The following is a 23,512-nucleotide window of genomic DNA, read 5'->3' as shown; positions in this document are numbered from 1 at the left end:
AAAGGTTATATACTATATTATTCCATTTGTATAGTATCTTTGAAATGACAAAATTATAGAAATGGAGAACAGATTGGTGATTGACAGGGGTTAAGAATAAAGGAATTGGGGAAGGCGGAATGGGTGTAGTTGTAAAAGAACCACATGAGGGATATTTGTGGTGATGGAACTGTTCTGTATCTCAGAACAATGGATGTGACAGTGGACACATGTGACAATGGATGCATGATCCTATACATGTGCTAACACTGCACAGAACTAAATACACACACACACGTACACACAAATACAAGTAAAACTGGGGGAATCTGAACAAGATCAGTGGGTTGTGTCAATGCCAAATCTCAGTATTGTCCTATAGTTTTGTATAACCTTTAAGATTTACCTCAATTTTCCTTTTCCCTATTGCATTATAGTTTTGCAGGATGTTATCATTGGGGAAATCAGAGTAAAGGGCACACAGGATCTCTTTCTTCATTATTCCTTATAACTGCATGTGAATCTACAACTAGCTTAAAAATAAAATGTTCAATTTTAAAAATACTGACCCATTAACATGATTTGGCATTTACATACACTAGCTCTTACCTGAGAGCAAGGTCATGGGACTGAGATAAGCCAAATAAATGTAAGATGGGCTTCAAAATTAGAGAATCTCCTTTCAGTCCCAAAGATCTGGGATTATTATGTGCTGTTAAATTATGTGACCTCTTCCACCCTCAGTTTTCTCATCTTTAAAATGGAGATAGTAATGCCTCCTTAGCAGGGTTGTTTTAAGGAATAAATTAGATAACGAGTGTCTGGCACCTTAGTTAGCACTCAATAAATGGGAGCTACTATTATTAACAGGTAAGCAATAAAGAACTAAAACATTGGCTCTTCACCAAAGAGACAGAATTGTGGGATATACTGCATGGGATCCTGGAGCTCAAGGCAGCATGTGGCAGACAGATGCCAGAGCACTATGGGAACCAAATGATTTGCAACATCTACCTCTTTATGCCCCCTGGAATGTTCTCCCAGATATCTACTTGACCAGCTTCATTACTTCATCCAGGTCTCTGCTCAAATGTCATCCTACTGAAAGACTTAAACTGACTATTCTATATGAAAAAGCTTCATTATTGTCCATGCCCTGACTTTATCACCACTTAAAGGTATTTGTTATTTGACTGATTCTCTCTCCCTCTCTTCCTCCCTCCCTCCTTCCTTTCCTTTCCCTCTCTCTTCCTTTCCCTCTCTCCTGTGTCCTAACTAGAATGTGAGCTTCAAAAGAGTAAAAATGTTGATTGTTTATTGCTATACTCAGGACCTAGAACATCACTGCCACATAGCACTGATAAATATTCTTTGGTTAATAAATAACTTCTTGTTTATTGAAGCCTAAATCATATTACAAGTAGTCATTTTTCAAAGAATGTGGCACAGTAGGTAGAAGAAAAAAAGATCACAGTCATTACTTTCTAGAACAAAGTAATTCCACAGTTATCTTCTTCTCCTAGCCTCTTCTTTCTACACACCATTTCATTCATTCATCCACCATCTTATCTACTGTGTGAAAATCACTCGGGACATGAAGTGCCTTCATAAACATTTTCAAGGTTTAAACCTGTCCGTTCTGAGATTGGTTTTGGTCCCCAGTAGAATCTAGAATGACACTGCCCATTCCCTGGTTCTTAATGAAAACAAGTGGTAGCGTCAAACACCATGCAAAATTATAAAACAGGCCCCATTTATCCCTTGTATTATTCTACTTCCTCCATCAAGACACCTTCCACCTTTCATCACTATCAACTATTCCTTGGCTACCAAAGCCAGCACAACATGTCAGCCATACCTGATCATTCATGGGAGTCACCCCATACCCAGAACTTCTCTAAATTCTATGACTCTATGAATTTTAGCATCCTTCAAATTGTATCAGGAAGGAAGTCACAGATCTCCCCCTTTTACACAATGCTACTACTCTTACTGGCTATTTTCCGCCTAAGGTTATCCAAGTACAGCACAAGTATGACCAAAAGTAAGTCACTCAGAATACTCTAAGACAAGGATATATGAAATTACAATACCAACTTCTAATTAACTTTCATCCTAGTGATTTGCAACAACCATCAAATTACTCTAATAGTAGATACTAATTTTAACGCCTTTCACTGTTCATTTTATACTATGTTCTATCTTTCAAATTTCAAATGAAAGTCCAAATTTCAAATGAAACTTTTGACTCCTGTGAAATATTATACCATTGTCTTTGGAAAACCATATATGATTCTACTTCAAATAGCAAAGTATTAGAGAAGTAACACCAAGTTGTAAATTATCTATGTAGCAAATTCATGGAAGCAATTCTCTATGTAATTAACCCTGTCAATACAAATTTTCAATGCTAGCTAAAGTTCTTAATAAGATCAGTCAGCTTCCACTAAAAATCCTAAGCTGGCTGAAATGGGAAACAAATATAGACATGTTACAGGAAGAGATAGCTATGCCCTAATATTTATTTTAAACATTTCTAAGAAAACAAAAGCTCTTATACAAATTTACTAAGAATGGGGTTTGGGGAGCTGGTAAGGTTTCGTTGTGCATTGCGGATTAAAATTTAGCATGCTAAGGAAACAAAAAATATCAAGGTGAACAATAGGGGAAAATGCTATCAGGCTACACTCTGGTTTTAAAATTCATTTCTTTGAGAACAGTATTCTTGAAAGCATTAAAAATGGGTAAGTCAGAAGCCCAAAAGGTTTTTGATATCTGAATTGCTTTACAAAAATATCAACATCCCAACAGACTGAGCCATAGAAGGTTCTACAAGGTACTTGTTACATAAAGCATCACAAAGCACCAAAAGGGGAAGCAGAAGGAGAATCACCTAGCTTGCTCACCTGTTGAACCAGAACACTTCATTTTCCTTTGATAGTTTTGGCAGTAAACTTTTGGGACACTTAAAAGATGGGGATTGAATTTGAACAGTGTTCTTTATATAGCCGTCAGTGAAGTAAGTGTTTCATTTATAAATGCTTCCATGTTGCTGCCTTTCTTTTAGTTTACTTAAATATGCTTTAGCATCCCCTAATAATGCAGGTTGTACTTAGTATTTATAAATATGCTAGCTATGGGGCTAAGAGCACCCCACTGCGTAACGCTTTCATCTAAAATAGTCCAAAAGAGTTTTTTGCAATTCATTCATTCCATCCATTCAATAAATATTTAGTGGATGCTAGCTTGGATTCCCAATGTTAGCTCTGCTACTTACTAGCTACATAACAATGACTCAAGTTACTTCTTTGTGCTTTAAGTTCCCCATCTGTAAAATGGGAGTAGTAATAGCATCTACTTTATGAGACTGTTTAAGAATTAAATGAGTTGATAAAGCACTTAGAACAATGACTGGCACATAGTGGAACCTAGCAAGCTTTTATTGTTGCAGTCGCTTGCCAGGCCCTGCACTAATATTATGGCAAGCAAAGCAGAAATATTCTTGCTCACTTGAAATTTTCAATCAGTAACTAAATACATATTTAATTACCAACTGAAATAATGGGCTATGAAGAAGAACAAATAGGATTTTAGAAGAGTATATAACAAGGGAATCTCCACTTGTACACATAGCCAGACCCACCAGTTTATCTGGTATCTGGCCAGTGCCCTCCCTCTCCTTTGCTCACCCAAGCACCTGACTGAGTTAGCCTGTTTCAGGTGTGGTTGCTAATTGGGGTGAGGATGGGATTTAGAGCTGGAAAGAGAGGTCCTAGTTCAATCTCAAGGATAAGCCATATGCACAACTTTTCAGGCATTTGCTCAGATAAAAATATAAGGTTTTCCACATTTGAAACTATCCTTTCTGTGTATATTTTAAGATCCTCTCCAAAGAGAGGTGATTATGCTTGCCTGAAATCCATGTCTTCTTGGATTAATTTTCAGGATATATAGGTTAAGAAAAAAGTTTACCAAACAGTGAGAAATACAACCACCTGTGTCAACATGACGTAACTATTAGCACCAAGAACTAAGAGTATCTGGGTCAACATGACTAAGTTATTTGCCCAGGAAAGTTAAGACAATGAACCAATAAATTACTTTACTGCTTAGAGATCCCTAAAAATTAATTTTTAATTAATTATTACAACATTGCTCACTGGGGAAGACAGCTCACTTATCAACAGTCTCACTTCAAGACCTGCACTATGCTCTGTCCATCTAACCCAAAGCTTTTATGTCATAACATCTTCCCAATCAACCTATTCTCCACTTTGCCAGGCCCATCTTAACAACACTTAGCCCACCTTTGTAAAACTGACTTAAAAATCACTTGTTATAGGGGTGCCTGGGTGGCTCAGTTGGTTAAACATCTGCCTTCAGCTCAGGTCTTGGTCTCGTGGTCCCGTGGTCCCAGGGATCCTGAGATCAAGCCTGCTTATCCCTCTCCCTCTGCTCTCTCCCTCTGCTCTCTCAAATAAATAAATAAAATCTTTTTTACATAGTCACTTATTACAAGTACTGAGGTAGGGTCTACACAGTATCTTTGGTTAATAGTTATTTTCCCCATGGGTTTGCTTGGCATCTTTAAATGTACAATTGCTTAGAATAAGAAAGCTTCAAGCAAAAGTACTAGATAAACTGGTCAAACCTACCAGGCTGGTTAAAAATATCCAATATTTTAAAATATAAAGACACAGACCTTAATTATTACAAGTGTTCTTATATTCTGTCAACTTGAAAGAAAATAAAATAAAACAAACCTCTCTCCTATTGACAAGTATTTATAACCCTGAAATATATTTCTGCATAATGTAGCATCTTTCTGGAATTGTCATTTTGAAATGAACTTGTCTCTTACCATAACAATTATAAATGCTGAAGATTCTTTGTTGCTATTACAAATCCATAAATGAGAAACAGCTTGCTTAGTTAAGGTATGATCATTATACACATATAAAGGGAAAAGTCATTTTTTAACACAACTGCAAAATATGTCTGATCACCTAGTGTACTGTAGTCAGTCTTCTAATAGGGAGAATCATTTCTATGGTATAGCAGAAGAAAAGGCACTTAGGAGCAGGGTGCTTATGAAAGTCATTTCTGGAGTTGCCTTTTATTCGTATAAGTATGCTGTATTCAGTATCAGAATTAAATTATTCCAACCTTCCCATTTAAGAGGTGAGTGCCCACAATTCACTTATTTGCTAATCAAGCTGCCATGTTGAGATTTCCCCTAAGGGTACAATCTGGATGACGAAATTCATTCAACCAGTAGCAACCAGATTGAAGAAATCCACTTAAACAACTGGGAGACCTACTGCTAGGAAAATCTAGCTTAAAAAGAGGTAAATATAAAAATTTTATTTAATTCAAAATGTTTCCCAACCTGTCCACATAAAGTGCCAAGGAATTCATAAATAATAGCAATAAAAATATATGATGTGTCATAAGCATATTGAAACTCAATACAAAAGTGTCTGAGTCTAATAATTATAGATGCTAAATACAAAATATGTCTAACTCATCCCAGGCCTAAAACTCTAAAAATACTTTCTCTAATTTCCCTCATTTTGAGCCACTGCCAAGTCAAGGCAGTAACTTTCTTACTACAGTGAGCCATAATAACCTTAGCTTTGGTATATTAACACATGTGTTAACAGGTAATGAAATACTGGGTGTTCAACAATAGTACACATGCTATGATTCCACTTATGAATAGTATTGAATATCTGGAAGTATAAATAAGGATTATATTGGGTGATGGTGTTATAGCTGAGATTGTTTTCTTTTTTTCTCTGCTGTGTGTTTTCAAATGGTCCACAATAAATATTGTTACTTTTAAAAGAAAAAATGTTATCTTAATATTTTAAGGCCCTCTACAAAGTAACTCTTTTAACTGGCAAGCTATTTAACTCTTAGGCAAGCCAGTATCATTGATATTGAACCAAATGCATTACTGAACCGACACTCTTGATTAATGTTTGCTAGCATAAGTAGGCTCTTAGTTTTGGGAGTGGGGTCTGTTATTGGGACATGAGGGTTTCTCTAGCGATCTGAACATTAAATTATGTGAAGATCTTCAGTCTCCCTCCCTTTCAAAATTGATATTACTAATATAAACTAACAGTGGCACTACAGTTTCACCCAAATTAACTGCACATACAAAGAAGAAAAATTGAAAATAATGTTCTAAATTGAGTTGCTACTATACCAATGATTTATAATCCTGTCCACTTTAACAATGACCCAAAGTAATATATTGCCTCAAGAAAGTGTCTGTCACATGCTGACAAGTAACCCCTTTGGCTCAGACGCTGAGTCTTAGGTTTGAGTTTGTTATGGTTTCCATTTTCTTTTGTTTTTTTGGAGTGATGTGGGTGGGGGTGGGGGGTAGGAAGGGATGCTGGTTGGTTTTTAAGAACTATTTTGCATACATATCACTTATATTCAAATTTATCATATTTTTTACTACTTTTTCCCAAGTTAGTTAAATTTAATTTAATCACTTACAAAGAATTGCTTAAACCAATTTATCAAGATTTATTAAGCTCACTAGGACATTTTGGTTTCAATGTTGTGGTAAAGTAAAAGCAACAAGGTCAAAATTCTAAACATGATGTTTTTAGAGGTCATTCAATTCTGTGTAAGATACATCAATATGTCTTTAATATAATTAAACCCCTTGAAAGACTTTCAGGCTTTAACTCTTCAGAATGGAGATACCCGCAAATGTCCAAACACATGAGACAGGTTGGCAATAGGACTTCAAAGAAATCTGTCCACGTGCCTCTAAGATTCCTATTTACAGTACATGAATTGACTTAGGTAATTAAATTGTATATATTACTGAGATACTGAGTTCCTGGGGTAAATTTTAAATTATTTAAATGTAATCATGATGCTAAATATGATAAAAAATGTCATTAAAAATTTACCAAAGACCAAAATTGATCCTTATCCAATAAAAGCAAAGTTCTGAGAATAATGCAAATACTTATTAAGAATATCTACAATAGCAATTACTTCTGACCCAGTAATTCAAAGTGTCTTACATGAAAAAAAATGATTTAAAATACTTTTAAGATGTATTTACAAATTATGTTTTTAAAATATGCAACTTTTAAACAAAAGAAATAGCAAACTGTTCACTAGAGTGGCTATTTCTGAAGAGTAATTTTTTTCTTAATAGTTTCCTATAGTTTCCAAATTCTTTTTATTGAACATTTACTAATTTTATAATCAGAAGATATAACTTGGTGTAGGGAGTATTTTAAGAAAGAAAATAAAACCATACATTCAAGTCATGAAGTTCAATTCTCCCACTCTCTTACCGGCTTTTTAATCATTAGCACTTAAATATTTTTAAATTCAAAAATATAAACAGAATCTCCAGACTTGTAATTCAAAGATTTATAAATCATAGGATTTCCTGTTCATAGGAAAAAGATGCAGAAAAAAAAATTATATGCAGGTCCCTATCATGTAGAATGTAGAATACTTTCTCATAACTCACATTAAGCCACGCTGAATATGTTCAGCCTTATGTATTTTAGGCTTGTGTATTTTAGTTGCATAAGCCATCTTTTATTTTTTAAGAAAAGTACAAAATGCAAGAAAGCTACTTTTAACAAGGCAATGCTCTGAACTCAATGAAAGCTTTATTATCCCACTTAGTACATTATTCTTGAGATCAAAGTTCGTTATTATATTTTCTAAGATGACACCTATCTGTCCCATAGTTCTCTTGCTCAATAACTTCCATTTAAAAATTTCTCTGCTTCCAAATCAAAGGAAATATTAAGGTATATGATGTGTCTCTGAAGATCTAAGACTCCAAATGCTTTGGGTTTTTAGAAGTACAACTATAGAGAAACCACAAAGGACTACAAAGCAGTATGAAATATTAGCCATGGCCTTTGTATAGATTATAGCCAAAGGAGTGTATTTGGCCTGAGGGACTTGATGATTTATTACCATTCAACTAACCCCCAATGAAAATATTGCTATGTCTCTGGAACAGACTTCAGAAACATCTCTAGGTGTCAACCACAAGAGAGAAGGAGAGACTGGCTTAGCATACAGACTGAGTCTATCACTGTCAATAATACTATAAAAGCATAACATAAAATATTTTCAAGTCCCCTCTGACTAGTAGGAGAGACCAGAATCTAAGCTCATAAGGTCCTGATTTACTGCCACCGTTTTCAACACATTGGTTCACTAGCTCATAATAAAGTTGAAAACATGATGCTCCTTTTATATTTAGAAATAGTCATTCTACTTCATGCTTCCTGGTTCAGGAATCAAAAAAAAAAAATAGCTGGAGAAACATGGTATTGAGTGTATGGCTGTGTGATGGGAATATGAATATAGAGAATGTGGCAATGATAAATTGCTGACATACCAAGTTCTGCTATTGATAGAATGGTAAGTGCTTTTATACTGGTTATTATCTTAGTAATGAAAATCCCAACCACTCAACCATAAGAAAGAAGGAAATCTTGCCATTTGCAACAACACGGATGGACCCTGAGGGCATTATGCTAAGTGAAGTAATTCATACAGTGAAAGACAAACATTGTATGATATCACCTACATGTGGAATCTAAAAAAGCCAAACGCACAGAAACAGAGAGTAGAATGGCGGTTACCAGGGATGAAGTTTGGAGGAAATGGGGAGATACTGGTCCAGTTCGAAGATGAATAAGTTCTGGGGATTTAATGTATAGCATGATGATTACATCAGGTAGTACTGTGTTATATACTTGAAAGTTGCTAAGGGAGTAGATCTTAAATATTTTCACCACATACACACACACACACACACACACTTTCTCTCTCTCTCTCTCTTTCTCTCTCTCTCTCATGGTAATTATGTGACCTGATAGAGACATTAGCTGATGCTATATTGGTAATCATTTTGCAATATATGTGTAAAATCAACACATTTCTCACCTTAAACTTACACAATGTCATATGTCAGTTATCTCTTAATAAATCTGGAAATCCTGATCACTGATGATTACATCGTAACTACTTCTTTAAGAATATATGGCTTACTGTTACTCATAAGACTCAACCCTAGCTTTCTATTTCTTCCATGGTATTTTGTGTTGCTTAATTTTTAGACATTACACTAACAACAGCTTCCAGATTCACTGGGGAGAGAGCTAATCAAAAGGACATAAGGAATTGATTTTCCTTTCTCTGTGATAATTATGTTAAAGTGCATATTACCAAGACAGCCATACTTAAGTATCATAAAACGGTCTCAATTTTGCCACATCTATTCATCACATATTTATGGAACATCTATGATCTAGTCTGATTCTGGAGATGCAAAAATAAAGAAGAGGGGAAGGGGGTACTGTGTTTACATCAGTCAGTGTTAAGACAATTTGGGGCTAAACTTAAAATCTTAAGATTATTATTATAATTTAAAATAACTGTTTAGATTTTGTAATGATTCCAATAATCCAATCAAGATTTTTTAAAATTCTGAAGAAAAAACTTCACCTTCAGTCAATGCTAAGGAAAATGCTTTACTTAATATCACTGCATACTCAATTTAAAGAGAAGAGAACTAAAACAAACAAAAACAAAACAAAACAAAAAAACCAACAAACCCATTGCTCTGAATTTAAAGAAAAACATCTTCTCCTGCTAGATACTGATAAAAATAGCATAAATAACGCTGTGACAAGTAAAAGCTGCCCCCAAAATAGTCATGATTTTTTGCCACTTCATAGAAAATATTGTCTATATATTAATGTCTTAAACCATGGACAACAGAAGTAATTTATTCCCAAATCAACACCTGACTTCTATCCTCCAGAATAAAAAACAATTGCTAAAACCGTAAGAACGAAAACAAACATTAATTTGCAAAAAGCAGTTTATTACATTCACAGCTGGAAAGCTAATAAACTTTGGAAAGATGTTTTCCACTCCAGTCCAACTCAAATGATAGTGTCTACATCTTCATTTAAGAGAAAATAAATCTCAAAGAAAGAGATTAATCTGTAAGTCCCTGCCATTCATCATCAAGGGAAAATTAGGTAACTGCTTGCTTCTTGTTTCACCATTTCAATAATTCATAAGATTCTCCTGCAAAGGTTGCCTCACTTAAATCTCTGAGAGTAAACTGTCTTTACAGTTGAATACACGTGGGGTCGTTTAAATAACTTACTTAGACATTTCGTGGACTAAGTTATAGACAACCCGAATGGGTTGAAATATCATTCCACTACCAAACTCATTCCTGGCCAAAACTGAGAAAAAAAAAGACTTTTCCTTTGAGGTCTTTTTATGTCCTTGTTTTTCCCCTTCACTCACCTCTCTACTTCCCTTCATTCCAACTGCCTGATGCCCTGTGCCACCCTCCAGATGTCCGTGAGCATTTTCCAGAGTTAACTCCTATTTCCTCCATTCTTTTAAGGACTCATATAATTGAAAAAGAAGCTGTTTGAATTGATTCCCAATTGACTAATAATTTGGTCTATGTTTACTCTCCCACAGGCATTTGCCTTTTAAGAGCACATGAAAAAAAAAGGGAAAAAGAACAGATGGTTGTTAATACTAAGTAATCAGTCTTTTATATGATGATTCAGGAATTGTAACAAATCAAAATAAAGAATGTAAAGCAGTTTGTGTGGGGCAGAAAATATTGGATTGGAAGATTTCTTAGGCAACCTCTCCTTCCAACAGGGTCTTGTTCGAGGCTAATAAATAAGTAGAGCTAATCACCCCCTCTATTTCTTTAGTACCCTATAAGTATATGTTTATTTACTCACCAGTTGTAAAGTACTTCATCTATTCAAACTGAAATGTATGTCAAATGGGTATTCGATTCTAGGTGTTATTTTGGGCCTAAAGGTGCAGTGGTAAAAAAAGAACAGTGGATCTGCTCTCATGGAGGTTCTGGTGGTGAAAGCCACACAGTATAAAAGTAAAGAAATAAGTGAAGAAGATAAGTTCGTATTATAAAGGTTCATGAGGTAATAAACAAGGTGCTGAGGTAGTATGTGCCAGGGGATGCTCCTTGAAAAAAAGAGTTGGCAGAGAACTTCTCTCTAAAGAGTTGACATTGACCTGAGATCTAAAGGATGAGTATGACCCAGCCCGACAAACGGCTGGGGAAATAACTGTTCAAGCAGAGAGAATGGCACTTGCAAAGTCTCTACCACAGGAAGATACTTGGCATATACAAAAAACACAAGGAAGGTCAGAGTGTTGGAGCACCACAAGAGGCTGAATCGCATCTCATGACACTGGAGATAGGTAAGAGACTGGATTTTGTTCTCTGTGCCAGTGGAAAGTCATGGAAAGAAATAACAGTATAAGGGAGAGGCCTGATCTGGCTTACGGTATAAAAGATCACTTCAAAAAAGTATCATCCAAATCTTACCACTTATTATAGACTGAATGTTTGTGTGCCCCCAAAACTCATATGTTGAAATCTAATCCCCAATGTGACGGTATGTGGAGATGGGGCCTTTGGGAGGTGATTAAGTCATGAAGGCAGAATCCTCATGAATGGGATTGTACCCTTATAAATGAGACCCCAGAAAGATCCCTCACCCCTCCTACCATGGGAGGACAGAGAGAGATGGCTGTCTATGAATCAGGAAGCAGGTCTTCCCTCACCAGTCACCAAATCTGCTGGTGCCTTGATCTTGGACTCCCCAGCCTCTAGAACTATTAGAAATAAATTTCTGTTGTTTATAAGATACCCAGTCTATGGCATTCACTGCAGTAGCGCAAATGAACTAAGATACCACTTCTTACCATCTCCACTGCTACAACAGTGTATGCCCCCTTATCTCTCTCCTATGCCACTGCAACTGCCATCTAACACTTCATTCTTTCCTCCACTCTCAGCACCTATAGTCTATATTTCATACAACATAAAAAGTGATCTTTTAAAGGCAAAAGTCAGATCATATCACTACTTTCTTTAGAATTCCCAAGTGGAATCTGTTATATATAGAATAAATTTCAGTCTCCTTATCATGGTCTCTAAGACTCTAATAAACTGATCTCTACCCACCTCTCTGACCTCCCCTTGGCTTCTTTCTCCCAGGGAACACTCAAAACTCTTCCCTGTCTCAGAGCTTTTTCATTAGTGGCTTCCCACCATCACTCTTTGCCTGGAATACTCTTCTAACTCTTTACTTAGCTACTTTCTTCTTGTCATTCAATTCTCAACAAAGATATCAGTTCCACAAACGGTCCTTTCTTTTTTTTTTTTTTTTAAGATTTTATTTATTTATTCGACAGAGATAGAGACAGCCAGCGAGAGAGGGAACACAAGCATGGGGAGTGGGAGAGGAAGAGGCAGGCTCATAGCGGACGAGCCTGATGTGGGGCTCGATCCCAGAACGCTGGGATCACGCCCTGAGCCGAAGGCAGACGCTTAACCGCTGTGCCACCCAGGCGCCCCAACACAAACGGTCCTTTCTTGACCACCTCACTAAATTTCATTCTTCTCAATCTCAGCTGTTACGCTGTTTGGTCTTGATACACATTTTCACTCCAAAACACTTTTGTTTATGTGATTATATCTATTAATATGCATTAATTTAGAGGTTACAATTACATGTTTATTGGTTTGTTTTAAAATAATAATTACCCATGGAGATCCAAAGTAATTACATATTATTTGAAAACAAAAAAATATTGAATGAGAGCAGTGACAATGTTTTACAGTTTTGAAAACCTCTTTAATATCTGGCTTTATAAAATAAGCTGAATTCTCATATTTGCATCTATAGTCAATTTAATATAAAATGGTCTTTTAAAGTGCATCAGTAAAATCCAGCCTCACACAGATATGTAGTTGGAAAAGGAGAGAACCTTCTAATAGTTTTTCAAATAACTACAGATATTCTTTGATACTACACCAAACTCAACAAATGAAATTTTCTTAAAGGTTAATTGCAATATGGAATCTAAAATCATATCAATAAACTTTTATGTTACATTAAAATCCATTGATCTAGCTCACACTCTGAATTTGATATTGTAACATCCTGGCCATTTAGAAAATATTGGTTCACTGCCTGATTTCAAATTATATACAAAGCTACAGTAATCAAAACAGTATGGTATAGGCATAAAAACAAACTTATAGATCAATGGAATAGAATAAAGAGCCCAGAAATAAACTTGTGCACATGTGGTCAATTAATCACAATAAAGCACTTGAGAATATACAATGGTGAAAGGACAGACTCTTCAAAAAATGATACTGGAATAATAAATTTGGACTTAATTCTGAAAAAAAAAAAAAGTCCTGGGAAAACTAGACAGCCACTTACAAAACAATGAAACTGAACCACTATTTTTCGCCATACACAAAAACTTACTCAAAATGGATTAAAGACTTGAACACAAGACCTGAAACCATAAAACCCCAGAAGAAAACACAGGTGGTAATGTCATTCACATCAGTCTTAGTGATGACTTTTTGGATTTGACACCAAAAGCAAAGGCAACAAAAGCAAAAATATGCAAGTGGGACTATATCAAACAAAAAAGCTTCTGCACAACAAAGGAAACAATCAACAAAATGAAAAGGCAATCTAGCAAATGGAAGAAAATATTTGTAAACTATCTGATAAAGGGTTAATATGCAAAATATATAAGGAACACCTACAACTCGATAGCAAAAAATACCCAAACAATCTGATTTTAAAATGGGCAGAGTGTCTGAATAGACATTTGTCTTTAGAAGAAATACAAATGGCCAACAGGTACATGAAAAGGTGTTCAATATCATTAATCATCCAGGAAAATGTAAATGTAAATCACGATGAGATACCACCTCATACATGTTAGAAAGAGTATTAACAAAAAGACAAAAATAAGAAGTGTCAGAAAGGATGTGGGAAAAAAGGGAACCCTAGCACACTGTTGGTGGGAATATAAACTGATGCAGCTACAATGGAAAACAATTTGGGGCTTCCGCAAAAAAAATTAAAAATAAGACTACCATATGATCCAGCAATTCTACTGCTGAGTATTTATCCAAAGTAAATGAAATCACTATCTCAAAAAGATATCTGCACCCCCATGTTGATTGTAGCATTATTTACAGCACTGAAGACATGCAAACAACCTAAATGTGCACTGATAGATGAATGGATAAAGAAGTTGTGGATACACAAGTACACACACACACACACACACACACACACACACACACACAGGAATATTACTCACCCATGAAAAAGAATGAAATCTTACCATTTGCAACAACATATGTGGACCTAGAAGGTATAGTGCTAATTAATAAGTCAGATAAATACCATAGTTCACTTACCTATGGAATCTAAAAAACAAAACAAATGAATGAACAAACAAAAAACAGACTCACAGATACAGGAAACAAACTATTGGTTTGGGAGAGGGCTGAGGGGCAGGTGAAATAGGTGAAGGGAATTAGAGGTACAAATTTCCAGTTATAAAATAAATACATAATGGGATTGTAATGTACAGCATAGGGAATATAGTCAATAATATTTAATAATCTTGTATGGTGACAGATGGTAACTAGACTTGCAGGGATCATTTTGTAACGTACAAAAATATCAAATCACTATGATGTACACCTGAAACTAGCAGGATAGTATATATCAATTATACTTCAATTTTTAAAAAAAGAAACAACTATTATGCATAAAATTGTTAAATATTGTTTTAGTGAAATTATTAAAGAAAAAGATAAAGAAAAATAAAAATATATAAACTTTTTTTAAAAAAAGCAATGAAAAAGGCAATACAGCAAGTGCTTACATGTAAAAATCAAGAGTAAATGAGTCCTTTATATTAGAATAAAATTTCCATCAACTACTGTATATATCGATTCAAAAAGTGTTATAAATTAAACAATGCTGGTTTTCAAAAAGGAAGATCACATGTGCAGGAAAGTTATGACCACTGACTCAAAACAGATCTCTAGAAACAATAATAACGCTGATATCAAAGTTGCATGAAGAGTTTGAATGAAATAGGAATGCCTGGGTGGTTCAGTCAGGTAAGCATCTGCCTTCAGCTCAGTCCTGGGATCAAGTCCCACATCAGGCTCCTTGCTTAGCGGGGAGCCTGCTTCTCCCTCTGTCTCCCACTCCCTCTGGTTGTGCTTTCTCTCTCTCTGACAAATAAATAAATAAAATCTTAAAAAAAAAGAGTTTGAATGAAATAGTTTTTAAAAATTAGGAAATGTCATATTTTAAAATAAGGTGTTTCAAATTTGTATGTAACTAAGTCAGTATATACATATATTTTAAATAGATTTTGGAATATTTCATCTGTATCCCTAAAAGTTTATATATTCACATTTTTACTTGAGGTTGCCTCTATCTGTGCACACACAGTAAGGCTTTATCAGCTAACTTCTGGGATCCATCAATGTAATCTAATTATATACAACCCATGAAAAGGGCATAGTTGAAATAAATCAGGGTAAAGATATATTATGGAATACCATATAGCCATTAGAAACAATGGAGAAATTAATATTTATTGACACAAGCCATATATTAATGAGTACAAAAACTATGTATGATAGGGTCTTATATAAGAAAACTTGTTAAATATTACATAAATATATAAATAGATATCTGTGAGGACCCACACATGTTAACAGTACTTAGTCGCTTTGTGATATGCTATCAGGTGATTTTTACATTTCTTGCTATACTTTCTATATACTTTTTTTTCAAGAATCCTGTGTCATTACAAAACTGATAAAGTTTTTTTTTTTAAGAAAATTACTTACCTTTCAGCTATCATACCGATTCTTATATAACTATAATTTCTCAGTGATAGTAGAGCATGACATCATGGTAAATATTCCTGACTTTAATTTCAGTGGCCTTTATATTTGTTTGTAACATCGAAGAGACAAAAAGAAAAAGAAAACCTCCCAAGTCCTAACAATCCACTGAAGAATCTATAAACGCATGAGATTTTGGCCCAGTGTAGCTCCATGTGAATCTGCTGCTTTACTTCAAACTACTGTTAATATACCCATGCTTTTGTGCCCACTCCCTGATTTATTTTGCAAATACCAATTGAGTACATATATAGCAGCTGTCACGGCGATTTCAACCATGCATATACCCAATCACTGCTATCTATGATGCCATGTTCTCAAATAACCACAATTCAAGGCAGGATGGGAAAGTGTTCTGTAAGGGAATTTACATTCTATAAAAGTTTCAAATTGAAGATCATTTCTAACTCCACCGAGCAAGAGTATTTAAAGGAAGTCGTACTGTTTAAGCCAGACTGGGATGGATCAAAATTCCAGGATATTTCTGATGGATGGACAGAAAAAAGTCTTCCCAGCAGAGAAGGAATGAAACCCAGTGCATATATTAAGATGTATAAGAAACATATACTCATTTTCTACAATAACTTCTAATTCCAAGTTCTTACGCTATGGACTAATAGAAAAATCACTCTTACCCTTCCCCAAGTTGTATGTAGTGCCAAGGCACTGGGGATTGTGGGTGTGATGGTTAATACAGAGTGGTCTTATCCACGCAAGTGAATTGGCACTGAAGCATCCATTATCTCTGATGTCATAACCCTTCGGTTTGTATGGCTCTCCACCATTTCCATTCCACAACTGTGGAACAGGAATCTGATATGAGGCCAGAAAATCTCCATCTTCCCAAAAGTGGAAAGGCAGCCACCTCCTCTCCAGAGTTTTGCAGCTGCCCTAATGGTACTGGCAGCCAGAAGGTCTCCACTCCTTCTGTCCCTTTCCTCCCTTCCTACCCTGAGGAAAGTTATTTCTCTTCTGGGGTGAGTTATAGACATGCTCTCTTCCCAGCTTCTGGTCAAGGAATTGTTCTATTTCCATAAATCCTCTTTCCAAGAAGATTTAGAATTTTGAAACACAAAGTACAGAGGCTTTCACAACACATGTCTATTTCTTGTCCTGCTACAGTATCCGTCCCCATAGGCAATGAACCCAAAATTGACTGCTTGCTTGAATAAGCAGAAGAGAAAGGAAGAATACAGTGAGAAAAAACATGAGAAAAAATACGGAAGAATATTTCAAATATTATGCGAGCCATGATGTTTTAAAAGGCTTTTGGTCAAGTCCTTGTACCTCAAGTAAAAGTAAAGCTCAGCTATATATCAAGAAAAACTTCCCTGAGGGATTAACCTGAGAAATTCTCTTCGGTTCCTGTGGAGATATTACAGGCAAGGAAAAGACTTCCACAATACTCATCTATCTGAAAGCATATAAAAAGTAACTTGCTCACACATCAGTCTTAACTTCAAATTATGTTGTTATTTTTACAGTCATGGGAGAAGTGAGCTCAATAAATCATTAAGTCACATTCAGTAAGAAGACGCAAAAAAAGTCATTTGCTCTAAGAACATTGCCTATATCAATATCAAATCATTTACTCATGGTATAGCCAGAAGGTCCTAGAACTAGGTTCTCCTATTATGGCCTCTAAGCAAATTCAGCAACAGGAAAGAGACACCCATGTCAAAAAACAAAAAAACAAAACAAACAAACAAAAAAAAAAAAACCCACAAAAAAAAACCTCTATGTAGAAAATGTACCATTAGTGCCACCTAGTGGTAGCATTGAATAAAATCCTGAGGTTTGGGTCTTCTGTCGACAAAATTTGAGCACTGAGGGAACACCAGGGCAGAGCACCACATATATCTCCACATGTTTCAACCAGGGGAGCAAAGAGCTGTCTTCAAGAATATGCAGCAGCCTGATATCCTAGAAATAGCACCATGTCTGATTTTCGTCGTGTTCAAGTCTTAAAACCTATGGTGCATAAGTTTCCTCTGATTGCTTTTAATTTTTTGTACAATATATATTCTTCAATTTCATTTCATTCCTGTAATTACTAAAATGCTCTGTATCTTCTTCAATGTCCAAACTTATCACTCAGAATCTCCTCATTAACACTAACAATATCACAAATAAAGAAGGTAGCAGGCTGGGTACACGTTCATAGGACCAGACCCCAAGGCAAGTTTCCATTTGAGGCCTCAGATAGGCTCCCTTCTCTTGTCACAAGAATTTGGGGAACTACAGTCAATCATTATAGAATTTTATTGCTGGAAGAACACCTATCACTTTGATGAGGAAACTGAAATCCAAAGAAGTTTTAATATTTTCAGTTTGACAGACCTAAACCAGTGACATATTTGAAACTAGATGCCAAGCTTTTAAATTCCTGGTCCAAGACTCTTTCCATGTAATGCCACAGTATCAAACTTCCCTCTGGAATATTTTCAGCATAAAAAGCAGACTGGCCAAGTGGAGGGAGAACAAGGTTCAAAGAAAATTGCTGTGAGTCTTGGCTCAGGTCCTAAACTTAAGTTTGCAGAATGGGAAAACATTTAATTTGTAATCAACAAAGTTTGCCTCCTAATGAAGTTTTCGTCATCAGGCAACGTTTCACACTGCTTTTCAGCCCTGCAGTTATTGGACTGTGCACCACAGAATCATATTTGCTGTTTTTTATTAGTTTTATATACTGCTCGGCACCCAAGCATGTTCCCACACATATCCCTCTTCCTATCCTGTTTCCAATACACCCTGGATTAGTGTATTCTATTATTTTCTTGTCATGAGTTTGTGATTATTATCTTCAGTGTCTTTTTTATACTAAGTGATACTTCTTGCTACAGGGAAAAAAATTCTTCAAACATAATTATTGATTCGCATCTTACAGAGGAAGTAATTACAAATTTATCTCTCCCAAATGGAGAAAGCATCAAAAGATGAACAAAGTTTTGCTAATATCCTTATACTATACACACAAAGCTAATGCAAAATCTTAACAGTCTCTTAATATTTATTTTCTGTTATGTATTGTTCATCCTCATCTGAAAGGAAAATCCTCACACTAAGGGAAAATAATATTTTTATATATTTTTAGACCAAGCTTCCATAAATACAGGTGCCTTTCTAATGAATGAAAACAAAATTGATTTTGTAGTTATGTTTTAATTAAAAATAGCAAATGTTTAAAATCCAGTGGTCCTTTCGCTATTTCTCTCAGTTCTCTTTCTTTTTCAGCTTCTGATTGCTATTTTTCTAAGCTAGCAACACTTAGCTTTACCATTTTCACCTCAGGTAAAGTTCATTCAAACTTCTGTGCTTTTTTTTTTTTTTTTTTTTGTATCTAGTTACATATTCGGAAGAACAGACATAGTTCAAGAGAAGAAATATTGAGTCCAATATTCCAATCATTTAAACCTTCTGGAAAATAAATGCTTTCCTATGCTCTCTGTTACAATGAGTGCATGGCCTTTCACACCAGTGTGAAGGGTGAAAATTTACAAGTCACAGTCTTGACAACCCTGAAGCTAATGAGGGCAAGCATCTGTGCTGATGTAAGCTAGTCAGCATGGTACTTTCCTATAGGAAATAGCCAAGAGTCATTATTAAATCTCCAATGTTATAGCTGGAGACTTAATAGCCTCACCCCAAGCCATTTTTATTTCTTTGCCTAAATACACTTTGCTAGAATTTCCTCTACTGTGAAGAGAAATTGCTGATTAGCCAAATGGGACTTAAGCCTTCCTTCGCTGGTCTAGTAAATAGGGTTCCCAGGTTATATGCCATTCACTCCCTCAAGTGTTTTGGGGCGTAATTTCTTTCACCCAAGGACCCTCAGCATCACCTTTCTATAGCTCATACCAGGAAATGAAGATGATGATAAGCTGAGCCATTAATTTGTAACTCCTCTATTAATTGAGGTCACATTTAAGAATGAGAAAATATTTGGCTAAGAAAAATAAACCAGCTTTCTACATACCCTGTTCTTTGCAGTACATACTATCTGTTCCCAGCTTAAGCTGAATAAATGTCATTTTCATGAAGATCGTACAGAGCATAAAATCGCTTTAAAACCATTTCGTGGCCTTCTTGGCCTCCCCATCCCCCTGTCCCCCACTGCCACCACTATCACATAAAAATCTGAAAGACTGCAATTTAGGCCCTCACGAAAAATCATTTCAGATGATAACATTTACTAAATTGCAACTCCTGTCCGCTTTCCACCTAGACAAAAATAGCTGCCAGGAGGACCACAAATTTAGAACTCAGTAGTTAGGAATTTCTTAGAAACAGCGATGGATCATGAAAGAAATTGAAAACATTGCTAGCATTTCATCTCTGTCTCCATGGCAAACTGAGTAGTTTCTGAATCAGTGGTAGAGGAGGAGGAAGCAGCGCATGAAATTTCCTGTGCACTTGATTCACCTACGGAGTCAAAACTTGGAGTACAACAGATTACAAGAAGCAAGAGAAAGGGCACATATGGTTCCAAACTAAGAATGCTACCTCTGGTTTCTGGTAATAAGAGAATTGCAAGATATTTTTTGGCACAGTATCCGAACCCAGTTTGAATGCAAAGTAAAAATGTTCAGAAGAAAGATGCTTTAGGCTATATCTAGGAAACTCTACACTTACGGGTAGCGTATGTTTGTAGTTAATGTAATCTATCCAAACAGGAGAGCCCTGTTGCATCAGACAAGTGTCTGTTCTGATGGCCCAGGTACTGAGCTAGCAGAGAACATCTTTGCTGAAAATAGAAGGAGAAAGATTGATGCCTGCTCAGAAAAGATACTCCCCCGTGAATAGAAAGGAAAACAACATGAGAAGGAAAATACCATTACTGAGCCAGTTACCTCTGACTCGCTATAGCTGCAGATATTCCTTCCCCTCTTTGTCTCTCTTTGTTTCTTTCTTCCAGTTTCTTCGCTTTGCCATCTCTTTGACCTTCTGTTGAATATTCATGTCTCCATAGTGTTTGTACTATGATTAAGAACAGACGGAATTACTTAATATAGCCTCTTCTGATAAAGGAAGCATTTGGGTAAGCAAGTCATACATGTCAACAAGGGACATTTTATCACAACAGCCAATGAAATAAAATTGTAGGTCTAGACCCACACAGAGAATCCAATTGCCTTATCGCAACTGAAGCATCCCCATTCCTTAAATGTAATTGGGAGACACAGCCAAGTCACAATTTCTCTAACCTAGAGGCTCACCTGTTTGTCAGTTCATCAGTTGCAGTTATAGATCAAATATTTACCGAGCTGAGCTTTGTACTAGGCCTAGGATAAAATAGAGGAAAAAGGCTGACATGAGCCTTACACTCTGAACCTAAGAGTCTAGGGAATGCGCTTTCTGCAGCTATTACAAAAGCCTTCCTTTCATTGGCCTCTATTAAAACACAAGCCACTCAAGCAGCACCTGACTGAGGAGATGAGTAACAGCCAAAATCCAGCTTGCACTCCACTCTCCAAAACTCTGTCCCACCCAGAGGGGAAACCTTTTAAAAGGCCATACAAAGGCAGCACCACGGAGCCAGAGCCCTGCATTACAGCGCGGTTTCCCCTTCCACGGGAGTCACTGCACTTGTCCTTGCCTTGGAGCTTCTCAGTACTGCAGAAGCCATACTCACTTGTCAAACCTCAGCCATGGCCCTGCAGGCTAGGGTCGAGGTGAATTAATGTAGACAGGAGTATTCAACTTACAAAAGAATGCAAAAATCTACACACTGAAGGGACAATAATAGTGCAGCTAGTCTCAGATTTCTTAGAGGTTTTGACTTAAGCCACTGTTTCTTAGGTGTCATTTTATTTTTAAAGTCTCAGTCCAGTTTTTCTCTCTGAGCTAATAAGCACTCTGAAGTCCAGAGTTCTTTGTCCAGGGTCTATCTGCTTTATTATGCATTTTTCCCTCCTAATGAGGGCAGGAGCCTTTCTCCAACTGACTCACTACATCCCCAGACTTATAATTAGTAAATATGCAAAAAAGCAAAACAAGAATAGGGGCTAAGAAGGAAGCCAGTCTTAGCGAATGATTTGCACATAAAAACACGGAATTTCTTTCATACAGCGGATCTGCTACTAGCCACTTCTGCAGATTATAGGGATGAAAATAGCACGTTTCTGCCGCTTGTCTGCTGCCTCTGTTGCAAAGATAAACCCTTAATTCGCAAGCCTTTAACATCTTATGGCATTTTATGTTATAGTCTCATAGAAATAATCTGTCCAGACTTTGTGACAAAGTTGTTTTATAAATCCCTACTAATAATGGAGGGAGAGACCTGATAATACGTATGTTATTTTGGTTTTAAAAAATTTACGCTAGCTTTCGTCAAAACAAATTCTGATCCTGTCACTTGAAAATCTAATTCTTAACATTCTTTGATTACAAAAAGCTAGAGGTAAAAGCTTCTAAAAGTTAGTATTACACATAGCTCTGGCAGGTGACTTATAACATGGTTCTTCCATGAATTGTTTGAAATCTGTTTGGTCCATAAACGTATTCCATCCAAAACTCCAGAGTATTTTGTATTTTAAGCCGGGTCCTGGATTGCCTCCCATGGTCCAGTGATTGACAAGCAACTAGAAATAGTGCCTGAATCCAGTTTTCATATATGACTAAACACCAGTTTTGTAGGGACAAGCAAGCAGCAAGTCAACATTTAGGTTAAACGGTTCTTGGTAACCATGAATCTTTCCGATTATTTCATCAAATAAATTACCATTGTCATTTTTTAAAAAATTTTATGTATTTATTTGAGAGAAAGAGAGTGTGTGCAGGAGAGGGAGGGGCGGAGGGAAAGGGAAAAGCAGACTCCCTGCTGAGCACGGGCGGGGGGGGGGGGGCTCAATTCCTGGGCCCCTTGATCCCAGAACCCCAAGATCATGACCTGAGCTGAAGTCAGATGCTTAATGGACTGAGCCACCCAGGCACCCCACTATTGTCATTTTTTAAACACAACTTTGCCTCACTGCCACAACACACTTCAAATAATAGCATAGAGAATTGTTCTTTTAGGAAACAAACCAAAAAACAAACAAAAAACCTTAGTCTTTAACACAAGGGAGAGAGTTCTAAGAAGGATATAAACTACTAGCATAGGTCGTACCTCAATGTTATTATTATTACCTGGAACAGCCCCCTCAAGGATGAGACTCCTTTCCCATAAAACCATTAAAAACTTCTCATGACTCTTCTTCAGGACCTACCCAAGTTCCAAGCAGTCACAAAGTAGAGAAAAACCTGGGCCCAAACTCCTAGAATGCCTGCTTCCTCTTCCTCAGCAGACAATGACTCTCTGGTCCTTCAAGATTTGCCCAACACCTCTTCTTCTCCCAAACCCTTTATCTGACCCCCAACTCCTCCCCCAACTGGGTTAGGTGTGGCTCCACCTTGGCACTTACCACAGATTCATAAATACCTGTTTACTTGTCTTTCTCTCCACTAGAATGTGAGCTCCTTGAGGCCATGACTGTATTTTCAGTCTCTGTATTCCCAGTGCCAGTCATGCTGCCTGGAAAATAATAAATGCTCAATAAATGTTTGCTGAATGTAACAACCAGAAACATAAGTAGTACATTTCCTCCAGCAAAAGACTCACTGGGAATACCCGTTCTACCTATTAACTCCCTGAAGAATTAGAATCATCACTACAAAAGGTGGGATTCCCCTCAAAGTTTCAATCATTTCAAC

The 23,512-nt window shown here is 36.3% G+C and overlaps 1 long non-coding RNA gene across 1 annotated transcript in view; it reads right to left on the bottom strand.

Moving 5' to 3' along the window:
* The window catches only part of LOC148107131 (uncharacterized), a 431,471-nt gene that overhangs the window by 328,181 nt on the left and 79,778 nt on the right, over positions 1–23,512 (bottom strand). Inside the window, exons 2-3 of the long non-coding RNA XR_015723037.1 lie at positions 23,241–23,333; positions 20,671–20,797 (exon numbers count right to left, since the gene is read on the bottom strand). This is a non-coding gene — a long non-coding RNA (uncharacterized LOC148107131). The remainder of the gene's footprint in view (positions 1–20,670; positions 20,798–23,240; positions 23,334–23,512) is intronic.

Source organism: Ursus americanus, chromosome 35 (assembly GCF_024610735.1).
Source record: "Ursus americanus isolate L20-20 chromosome 35, mUrsAme1.1.p, whole genome shotgun sequence".
Lineage (NCBI taxonomy): Eukaryota > Metazoa > Chordata > Mammalia > Carnivora > Ursidae > Ursus > Ursus americanus.
The sequence above is the reverse complement of the archived record's forward strand: the minus strand, read 5'-3'. Positions and strand labels throughout refer to the sequence as shown.